At 39.6% G+C, this 10,299-nt stretch overlaps 1 pseudogene across 1 annotated transcript; it reads left to right on the forward strand.

Annotated features, from left to right (window-relative positions):
- The first annotated feature begins 339 nt into the window (after positions 1-339).
- Positions 340-1,317, forward strand: LOC143562644 (cinnamyl alcohol dehydrogenase 2 pseudogene; annotated as a pseudogene). Its single transcript, XR_013140529.1, has 3 exons — positions 340-442; positions 604-717; positions 1,221-1,317. The product of XR_013140529.1 is annotated as a cinnamyl alcohol dehydrogenase 2 pseudogene (transcript).
- Positions 1,318-10,299: the final 8,982 nt, after the last annotated feature.

The raw sequence follows: 10,299 nt of genomic DNA on the forward strand, positions 1-10,299 counted from the left end.
GGAAATCACAACACAACCAGTACAAAACTTGAGTAGTGAACAGAATATAAAGGTAAATGCTCATAAAATGCTTCGAGCTTTTTTTTATTTCTGGATAAATAAAAATGCATACATCTACTGCTATAAATACTAGAAACAAGTACTGGAAAAGGAGATAAACTAGGAAGAAGACCCAACGGTCACTATCTGACCCACTAAACACATGACTCAATCAAACATAAAAGTAGGAACTGAAACACTTTAATAACCAACAAATAAACACGTGCAGCAGGACTTATTCTTCAACGGCTAAATGACGTGTCCTTGATGTTGTTTAGTCAACAACTTGTCCTACACCAAAAGCAATGGCGAATTCACCTGAATCCGAGCATCCAATCAAGGCCTATGGTTATGCAGCTCGAGACACATCCGGAGTTCTTTCTCCACTCACCTTCTCCCGAAGGTATGCGTAATTATGTGATCTTATCGATCTCTTTTTTTTATTACTTTCGTTTAATCTATAATTAATCATGCATGCATACACTTTCGTAGACGTAGTTTCTTTTCTTTTGAATATGGTGATCATGAAGATAAGAGGAATGTGTGGTTATTGATGATGCACAGGTCTACAGGTGATAAGGATGTCAGGTTTAAAGTTTTGTATTGTGGGATCTGTCATTCTGATCTTCACTTTGCCAAGAACGAATGGGGCCTGTCTACTTATCCCATTCTTCCCGGGTATGTTTCACAAGTGAATGCTGTGAAATTTAGTGTTTACATAAAAACAAAAGGCAAACAGGCAACAAGTTATAATACTATGATAAATACAATAAAACATAATCAAATACATTTTTTTAATCATACCGACTTTTTTTGTGTATTAAAATGGGTGATTTGATTATCAAAACAGTAAAATATAGTGTTTACATCAAGACAAAAGACAAACGAGCAATAAGTTGTGCCTCAACCCTCTTTTAGATAAATTTTATGAGATAAATTAATCACTTTCAACCTAGTTATCGGTCAAGAGCATCTCCATCACTAGAAAGCAGATGGAGAGAGTGGGCTCTCTCTCTCACACAACCTACATATTTTTTTAATATATATTATTTAGTTTTATATATATAGGAAAAAGGACGTTTGAAAGACGACGAAGCATTATAAAGAACATGAATGTTTTTTAGAAAATAAGTAGAAATCTCATGTGGCAGCTAAGTAACGTCTGATCATGATTTTCTCAGGCATGAGATCGTGGGTGTGGTGACAGAAGTTGGCAACAAAGTAGAGAAATTCAAAGTCGGTGACAATGTCGGGGTTGGACACAAAATAAATAAATAGTAGATTTCGTTGGAAATGCGTTGGAAGTATTCCAACCCCGTTAATCTTATTGATGTTTGTTTTTAATATAATAATTGTTTAATTTATACAATTTTAATTATTTTTATAACTTTTGAAAAAAAAATAGCCTAAGATCGACTCGAGCCCGTGTATATTTTATTCATGTTTAAATTTCTAAAACGAGTTTTGATTTTTTATGACATCTCTAGCCAAAAAATATCTTAATTATTTTGGTTTTTTCATTTTATAAATTTTGTAAGTTTTATTTTTGTCATAAATACGTAGGGAAAAGAAAATTAATAATAATAATAATATGTTTTTGTTGAAAATACAAAGGAAACTTAAAATAAACAATTATTATAAGTTAATAATATTGTACTATATATTAATTTTGAACTTTTCTATGCATAAATGGTTGTACAATCTGTTACATTTGTTGTACAGTATGTATTCAATTAACCTTGCTCCACGTGTTCTTGGAGACTTTACACGTGTATGCGATGTAGCTCTTCACTTATTTTCAAAATACACATATCACGCGTCACCAGGATTGTTTTATTTTACTTTTCCGGCGACGGACATGAGGTTTCCGGTCAGTCACCGACGTCGTTGGCGACCCTAAAATAGACGAAGATTACGCTAACCCAAAGACATAAAACAAGGATTTCTGGCTCATATCGGAAGATGCTTGCCCTCCTACAAGCAAATTGTGCAGTATGTGTATTTTGAACTTCCAAACTTTAATCGATGTTTCGCCCCTTTAGTGCTTGATAACGGCCGATCTTTGGTTGTGTGATCTTTTTCAGGAAACGACAACCATCGGGGGTTTAAATTGCAACACGGCCGGTGGGGTTGCGGGGTTCGTGGCAGCAAGAGGTTGTGGAGTTGGAGAGTCAAAGAGTTTGGAAGGCATATATTGTAAGATTTTTTTTTTTTTTTTGCTTAATTAAAACTTGAAAAGTATAAGAGAATAAGAGAATGTAAATTGTTGTCCCTTTCGATGTTTACATCCCTATATATACAAGAGATATCCCGATATATTTGGGATTTGAATCAATATCAATCTCATCTAAACAAAGCTAACCAATCAATCAATGGTTCTAAATAAGCACATGATTATATAATATAATTATATACAACTTATATGCATGCTATTAGACCCTCGCAGTCGAAGCCGGAGGTTCGCGAAGGCTGAGACTGGCCCGAAAATCTTCGAATAACACCTTCGGTAGACCCTTAGTGAAAATGTCTGCAACTTGATATCGTGAGGGAACATGAAGAACTCGAACAAGACCTCTCTGAACATGTTCCCGGACAAAATGAATATCGAGTTCGATGTGCTTTGTTCTCTGATGCTGAACTGGATTGCCCGATAGGTAGATGGAGCTGATATTGTCACAATACACCAACGATGCTCGACTAAGGGGATGATGAAGTTCCATAAGGAGGTTACGGAGCCAACATACCTCTGCAACTACGTTGGCGATTCCTTGGTACTCTGCTTCTGCGCTGGATCGGGAGATAGTACTTTGGCGTTTCGAGGACCATGAAAGTAGATTATTGCCAAAATATACGCAATAACCTGAAGTTGATCTTCTGGTGTCAGGGCATCCAGCCCAATCAGCATCGGTGTAGGCCCAGAGAGAGTGAGATGTGATTGGGCCTAAGGTCAGCCCGAGGTGAGAAGTTCCCTGGATGTATTGGATTATGCGTTGCAGAGCGTTCCAGTGAGAGTGACGAGGAGAGTGCATGTACATGCAAATTTGCTGGACCGCATACGAAATATCCGGACGTGTGAAGGTTAGATATTGAAGGGCACCGGCGAGGCTTCTGTAGAGGGACGGATTTTCATACTCGGGGCCGTTTGAACTGAGTTTACCCTTTGTATCAACCGGCGTCGTGACTGATTTGCATGAACTCATCCCAGCTCGATGAATTATTTCACGCACATATTTTTCTTGAGATAAGAACATTGTATTTCCCGTTCTGTTGACCGATATTCCCAAGAAGTAACTTACCGGTCCAAGATCCTTCATGGCAAACTCAGAACCAAGACGTGCCATAAGATGTAACCGAAGGGCATCTGATGAAGTGGTCAGTAATATATCGTCCACGTACAACAGAAGGTACGCGGTGTCTTGCCCGTTCTGGTAAATAAATAGGGAATTATCGCTGCGACTTTGTTTAAAACCCAACGACAAGACATAGTCCGTGAAGCGTTGGTACCATGCCCGGGGCGCCTGTTTGAGACCGTATAATGACTTCTTGAGTAAGCAAACGTGGTCGGGACGTGTTTTGTCTCTGAATCCCATGGGTTGATACATGTATACTGTCTCGTTTAGGTGGCCGTGTAAGAAAGCGTTTGTCACATCCAATTGATGAACTGCCCAGGCCTGAGATAACGCAAGTGATAACATAGTGCGAATGGTTGCCGGGTTGACAACCGGACTGAAGGTGTCCCCACAATCTACGCCAACCTGTTGTACCCGACCATCGCATACTAAAAGCGCTTTATAGCGCTCCAACGACCCGTCTGATTTAAACTTGTGACGAAAAATCCACATGCTTCGAATTACATTCATGTGGGGTTGGCGCGGGACTAACTCCCACGTCTCATTTTTAATAAGTGCATCGAATTCGTTGGTCATGGCGGCTCGCCATTCCGGTGTTTCAAGGGCTGTTTTGGGTGAAGTCGGTAGGGGTTGAATTTACGTAGTATGAAGGTTAAATCGAGGTTTTGGTTTAGAGATTTCGTCCATTGCGCGGGTGCGCATGGTACGTGTAGAGGGTGCGGGTATAGGCTGTGGGTTGGCCTGGTTAGACATGGACCGGTGTTGTTGGGCTGTGGGTACGTGTTGGGGTGTTTGAGGGTTCGGTTGTCTTGCGCGACGAGTGTAAGTCAAGATAGGGTGTGGCCGAGAGGCAGGGGAGGTAGGTGCCGACATTGTGTTGGCCGGTGGAGGTGTGGTGGCAGTAGTGGGTTTGGTTGAAGTGTTGGGTGTGGCGATAGGTGGATTGGGTTGGGCGGGTGGTTTAGACATGGATTGGATGTGGTTCCAAATTGTCGGGTGGGGTGGATCGGATAGGAAGGAGTAAGAATCAGCTTTTGGGGAGGGTTGTTTGGCGAAAGGGAACACATGTTCGTCAAAGATTACGTGACGAGATGTGATCATTTGACGAGTGGTAAGTTCAAAGCATCGGTATCCCCGGTGTTGAGGCGGGTACCCGAGAAACACACATGCATTAGAGCGGTGTTCGAGTTTATGTATGGTAGTGGATGGCTTTAGTGGGTAACATAAGCAACCGAACACCCGTAAGTGATCGTAGGAGGGTGGGCGGTTGTATAGGACTTGAGTCGGGTTGACAAGGTTGTTTGGTTTGTTTGGGAGTATATTTAAAAGATAGGTGGCGGTTTCGAGGGCGTAGTGCCAGTAAGTGGGTGGAAGGTTGGCTTGGGCTAGGAGTGTTCGGACCATGTTGTTAATGGTGCGGATTTTACGTTCCGCTTTACCATTCTGGGACGAGGTGCAGGGACATGACAGACGGAAAGGCATGCCATGTTGGTCGAAGAACTGTTGGAAGGAATTGTTTACGTATTCCTTGCCATTGTCACATTGGAGCTGTTTAATTCTTTTATTAAATTGTGTTAGAATTAATTTGTAAAAATGATTAAAGATTGAGTAAACTTGAGACTTTCTACTTAGGGGGAAAGTCCATAAAAAAAAGGAAAAGTCGTCAAGAAATAGAATATAATAGCAGTGACCCCCGGAACTCAAAATCGGTGAGGTCCAGAGATCATTATGAATAATGTCAAAAGGTAATAAAGTGCGATTACATGAATAATAAAAGGAAGTTTAACAGTCTTTCCGAAAACACAAGGTTCACAAATACGTTTATTTAACTTAGAAAACGAAATAAAAGACGACTTCTTGAGAGAATGCAAAGGACTTGAGCTCGGGTGATCAAGACGTTGATGCCACAGTGTCTGGGAGATAGCCACATTTGCCGAATGAGGTTTAATTTTGGAGAGCATGTGTGGTGTCAGCAGGTACAGATCACCGGTACTGTTGCATCGTAGGATATGGGTCCGAGTCTTGAAGTCCTTCACAGAAAAACCGAAAGGGTCAAATTCAATTGAAATCCAGTTATCCGTAGTTAGGCGTCTAACAGATAAAAGATTGTGAAGTAAGTTAGGTGCGTATAGGACATTGGTGAGTTTTAAAGGTGGGAAATGTGGTTTTATGGTTTGGGTGCCATGTCCAAGAACGGGTATGGTTGAGCCATTGCCAACGATTATGTTTCGATTATTGCAATTATTAAAATAAGACGAGAAGTTACCTGGCTGATTCGTCATGTGTGTTGTTGCTCCACTGTCCATAGCCCAGGGTGAATCCGGTGGGTTGAGAGACATCGTGTAAAGGGCTTGCTCGATGTCGGTGGGCGCGTATCCAACAACATAAGACTGATTTGGGCGTTGACCAAGAATTCCCGGGGCTTGATTACCTGTGGGCCGAGAGGAGATGGGATAAGGACATGGAGGCTGAACCGTCCATTGTGTATTTTGTGATGGAGGACCCCATGTTGGTTGAAAAACCCAGCGACCGGTTACAGGTGTTTGTGGAGCATGTGTAGAGAAAGAGTCTCCCCGGTTCGGAGATCCTCGTCCTCCATAGCGGCCTCGGCAACGTCCCCGGCTCCTGCCACGGCCGTGACCACGGTCCGACGTACCGTCGGTGTTACATAGATCGTTCCGGGTGTTGTTGGTTGGGGCATCAGTTTTAGTGGTAGTGGCGTTGAGAGCCGTGTGTGTGTTTTGAGAGGCATGAAGAGACATGTTCGTTTTTCGGTCATACTCACGCATGAGTTTGGACCGTGCCTCCTGGAACGTGGGTAACGGTTTAAGGTTTGAGATGAGCATGGCGATCCCTTCATATTGTTCATTCAGCCCGGTGACAAGTTGTTGTACCATCTTCTCGTCGGTTAGGGGTGCTTCGACATTGGCGAGTTGGTCGGAAAGTACTTTGATCTCCTGGCAGTAGGCTGCCATATTGTCAAAGTTATCCAAGCGGGTGTTGTTTAGCTTCTGGGTAAGGTAGATGCACCTGGAGGACTTGTTGTCTTGAAACAAGGTTTCAAGGGTCGTCCAGGCTTCGTGGGCGGTTGTGTCAGGCTTGAGGATGGTGTTGAGGAGATCCATGGAGATGGTGCCATATATCCACTGGAGAACTATGGCATCAAGGCGATCCCATAGGTCATCGGGTTTAGGTGCTTCGGTGGGTTTAGTTACTTCGGTGGAAGAGGAGGCGGGTGGTGGTTGTGTGGGGCGGGGAAGGAGATGATCGTAAACCTGATAAGCACGGCAATGGATTTTGAACAAGACGGACCAAGATGTGTATTGTCCGGTTTCATTGTCGAGGGTAATCGGGACAAGGGTTTTGATGTTGGTAACGGTAATTGCGGGGTGTAATTTTGATTCCATTAATTCGAGAATCGGGTGGGAGATGAAAAGAGGTGGTCGCAGATCGAGAATCGGGCTGAGAACTGCCGATTGTTAGAGGAGGAGAGGTAGGGCCGGCTGGTTGCGTGATACCATATAAGAGAATGAGAGAATGTAAATTGTTGTCTCTTTCATTGATGTTTACATCCCTATATATAAAAGAGATATCCCGATATATTTGGGATTTGAATCAATATCAATCTCATCTAAACAAAGCTAACCAATCAATCAATGGTTCTAAATAAGCACATGATTATATAATATAATTATAAACAACTTATATGCATGCTAATGTTTTCTGTTAAATTTGTTAGGCCATTCATAAAAAAGAAATAATAGTTACCGAAAACATTGTTGTAGGCTCAACATTTACTTAGATTAAGAATGATGAAAACATCGTTATCATTTGGAAAATTGTCATATATTTGCTCAAGCTCTGCAACTTTGAGAGCCCAAGGTATGTTCATCTCCGTTTTTTCCCAAGTTCTTCATGATTTAAAACAAATTTCTTATTTTTGAACGGGTTTGCAAGTGTAGATGGAAAATCATTGTTTCTATATATTTGTTGCTCACCAAGTGTTAGATAAAAGTCCCCAATAAAAGCATTAGTAGTGGTAGATGAATCTATGGTTGGGGTTGGTGAATGGTTGATAATGCACATCTTTTGAACTCTCTGTTGTGGATCCTGCGCATGTTAAAGGTATTATGTTGTTTTTAGGTTTTTCATATGACATATATGTCCGTGTCTTATTAGGTGTTTTGATTGTTGATTTGTTAATGTTGTATGACTTATGACAATCTTTATAAGTTGTTAGTTACCACTTACAAGTATCCGGTTGTTTCTAAATGAATTGCCTTAAACCTGTAACACATTTGCGAACTAGGATTAATCTAGGGTCACAGAATTGTTAGAATTCATTTTTAGGCGTGAATTATGTGCTTTTAAAATTAAAATCTATTTGTTTTATGAGATGTTTGCTATCTTTTTTGCTTTTTGGATTGCATGCAAATGTTTTAGCTACATTTTACTTTCTAGGTCCTTCATTTCCTGTTATGTTAGACACTTTACATGTAATTAATTAGAAACACATTTTGGGTAATGAGAAATGGAAATAGTTGACTTTTGGAAAGCTGTCTTTAAATGGGTTAACTTTACTTTGCAGGTCCTTTGTTGAAGCGCTTTTAATTGTTACAGAAACTTTCAAGGTAATTATTTTCGCTTTATTTACTCTGTTTTGTGTTTATACTTTGTTCTTAATGTGACTTAACATATTTGTAGGTGATACATTACAACTGATTGGTGGTTACTGGTTGGTGTTTCAGATTCTCCTAAACAAAAGGTATTGTCTGTTTTAAAGTGTGTTTTACTGGTGAATGTAAGCTTTCAAAAGTTGCATAACCTAATAACTAATGGTGTTCATAATCTGGTTTTCGCGGTTTTTAAGTCAAAACTAAAAACCAAACCATTAGTGACGGTTTCTTATGGTTTTCGGTATGAATTATAAACCAAACCCAAAAGTTAAAAAAAAAACCTTGAAACCAAACCGATGACCAGTCTAGGCTGCTTCGTGGTTTCAAACTGGACCGTGAACATCCCTACTAATAATCCATGTTTCTGGTATTAACTTCCTTATTTTGTAATTAGTTGTTTTTTGAATGTTGTTTGTTGTAATTAGTTAGCTTTTAATTATGTATGTTTTGATATTTAGTTTATTTGTGCACATATTTCACGGCTGCAAAGGAGCAGGGGGGCAGTAGGTGTTTCGAAGAAGGATATGGTTATTTTGTGAAGCTAATGTTGCGATCGTCTCTTTGGTGTTTGTTCATTCCTTTTCTGTTTATGGGGTGTTACGTTTATGGAGTTGTTGATTTTTAGTTTAGGTTTTCTTTTTCTTATGTATTTTTTCTTTCCATTTGTTTTTAATGATATTGAAGACAAATGTTTTTTTCTTTTGTGGGCTCTAAGTTAGACTTTTATATGTATATTGATTGATAGTGTTGGAATAAAAAGGTTCACGCCATTTATTCAATAAAATGTCATTTGTTTTGGTTTATGTATCCGTCTATGGTTTCATAATCCCCCGCAACGCGAGGGGTCGAAATACTAGTTAATTATTATTTTTGAAAGACTGACATAAATATATATAAAGAGAAAAAGCAAATGGCCACGACTAGTAAGAAACTAGATAGGGCAAAAACGGAAAGATGGTTACAAGTACATAAGGCCGCGGATTCATCATCTAACCGGTCTAAGTAACACAACGTTTACTAGAAGTAGATGTGTGTTTTTTAACCAAGCTTGACCCGAAGAGACCCGATACCCGAATAACCCGACCCAAATCTACCCTACTTGGTTAAAATCCTAACCCGAACCCAAGATAAAAAATATCGGGTTAGTATTTGGGTTGAAATACCCAAAATCGGGTAGACTCGTACAACCAGAAGTAGGAATGATGCATGTAGTTATTAAGAATACATTAATATGTTTGCAACGCATTTATGTAAGTCATCGATTGGATTATTTGAGAAGACTCCAATTCAAACATATCTATTGACAATCCAAGATTCATGGATGCCACCCTTAATGTTGCCGACTCCGATTCAAATTTCAAAACCTATCTAATGGCAACAATATGTGTTAATTGTAAATGAGTAGTAGTATCGTTCTTGAATAAATCATAATTTCAAAACATATGGTTGTATGTTGAATTTGATTTAATTATGGTTGTATGAAGGTTTAGAATATGGTTTTATTTGTTTATGATCTTGTTAATAATGTAATAATTTTTTTTTAACTTGTTAAACCTGAAACCTAACTCGAATTTACTCAACCCATTCAACTCAAAACCCGAAAAACCAGATCTTATATGGGTCGGTTCTTAGGTCAATCTGCTTTGAGCTCAAACTCGAACAACCCGAAACCCAAAATATAACCCGAAGAACACCCTTAGCTAGAACGCCTATAATACCAAAAAGAAATAAGTTGAACAATATCGTCATAACGTTCGTCCTCGATTCCTTTCAATTGTAAGAGAGTGTCATTTCTCATTCTCCAAGTAATCCACCAAGTGGTAGATACTTGATCCCCTAAATCTTTTTTTATAGCACTGGATAAACTGAACCGAGCCAAGCTGTGATAGAGGAACGAGCTTGATCCATCGGCAACACAAGTCCCAGCAAGCAACAATTTTACTCAAGATCCCAAGGATAAAAGGGCAACTAACAAATATGTGATTACTCTACTCATGACAAAGATTGCAAACTTAATAAAGAACATAGGGACATCATAATTTCTATCGACAACGTCGGAAAGGGTAGGAAGACAATTCAGTAAAACCCTCAAATCACATATGCTTATCATAAGTTGTAGTAAGAGTGGTGACCCATGTTCTTGTTCCTTTCCTGTTACTTGTGTTTTGAACAAAATGAATGGAGATAGTTTATGAATGGAAAAGAAATGTTCGGTTTATCTCATGTGTGTGAGT

The sequence above is a fragment of the Bidens hawaiensis genome, unplaced genomic scaffold (assembly GCF_021521415.1).
Source record: "Bidens hawaiensis isolate Kalapana, Puna unplaced genomic scaffold, B.hawaiensis_p1.1 tig00021044_1, whole genome shotgun sequence".
Taxonomy (NCBI): Eukaryota; Viridiplantae; Streptophyta; class Magnoliopsida; order Asterales; family Asteraceae; genus Bidens; species Bidens hawaiensis.